This window comes from Dermacentor silvarum, chromosome 6 (assembly GCF_013339745.2).
Source record: "Dermacentor silvarum isolate Dsil-2018 chromosome 6, BIME_Dsil_1.4, whole genome shotgun sequence".
Lineage (NCBI taxonomy): Eukaryota > Metazoa > Arthropoda > Arachnida > Ixodida > Ixodidae > Dermacentor > Dermacentor silvarum.
This window is the reverse complement of record NC_051159.1, coordinates 54,807,709-54,808,811: the sequence shown is the minus strand read 5'-3', so window position 1 is coordinate 54,808,811 and position 1,103 is coordinate 54,807,709. Positions and strand designations below refer to the sequence as shown.

Sequence of the window (1,103 nt, the reverse complement as noted above, 5' to 3'; positions counted from 1 at the left end):
CAAAATATTAAACTGCTACAAGACCAGATTTCCAAAGACAATCAGCGATAGACTACAAGCAAAAATAAAAAGCTGTTGTTAACGCTTCCGCCGCGATACCAAAAAATAGTCACGTTTCACTTCGTGAACGCGCGCTACCCGCAGCCGTATGGCATGCCATTCCTATACAGGGTGTTTCACTTAACTTGGGCCAAACCTTAAGAATACGCAAATACTATGTAGCTGGACAGAACCAAGGTATTGTTGTTTACCGACCTGAGGCGGAGGTGAATCAGGCTTCGAGAACTTTGCCAACGTGAAAAATGAGTTTAATATCTTGGTTCCAGATACAACCCCTATCAGATATTAGGCTGATAAGAAGAGATACTAGACTTTGAGCCGCGTCGGCCATGTCTACGTTCGCATCATACACTCCATCCCGCGTATTCAAACTAGTGCCTACCAATCTGTGTGTCTTCTGTCTACTGAGTTCATGCTTTTCATGGGCTCTTTTCCTCAGTTCTGCTCTGACTGCGAAATAGGTAGGCCTAGTGTTGTGCGCTCTGAAGAAGATCAGCGTGACTCCTAAGAACGACGGCGTGAACAGAAAAGGGAATGGGCGCAGCGGTGGCGGAAGGAGACCACCGAAGATGAGTTGGCCACGGACGCCAAGCGTAAGCAAGCTGCCCGCCAGGACCTCGAGGCGAAAAAAAAAAAAAATGCGAGCTATCGATGTGGCCCCGATCCCGCAAACTTGGAACGTTTCCCTGGAGCAACGGTCGGTCACCACATACAGAGCTTCGCTGGTCATCCACCTTCACAGAGTGGAAATGCACAGATTTTCTTGCAATCCGTCTAATTAGATAATTAGTCTTAATTCACTAATCAACTTCTTTATTGTTATAGTTAGATGAAAGGTGTCACTGAGAAAATTGTTGAGCAACATGAAGAACTCTCGATAGAGCTTTCTCCTGATCAATACGTGCCATATAAAAGTGTTTTTCAGAGCGTGAAAGGAGCCCGCGAGTAGACGCACAATTGCCGGGCGACTGGCCGCTCGAGGCACTTTGCGTGTAATCGCGGGCACCATTCATGTTCGGAAGACAATGACAAGAGTTGATGGC

General features: G+C 46.9%; 1 pseudogene; it reads right to left on the bottom strand.

The window, feature by feature from the left end:
• Positions 1-217: 217 nt before the first annotated feature.
• Positions 218-391, bottom strand: LOC119457137 (U2 spliceosomal RNA; annotated as a pseudogene).
• Between the last annotated feature and the right edge of the window lie 712 nt (positions 392-1,103).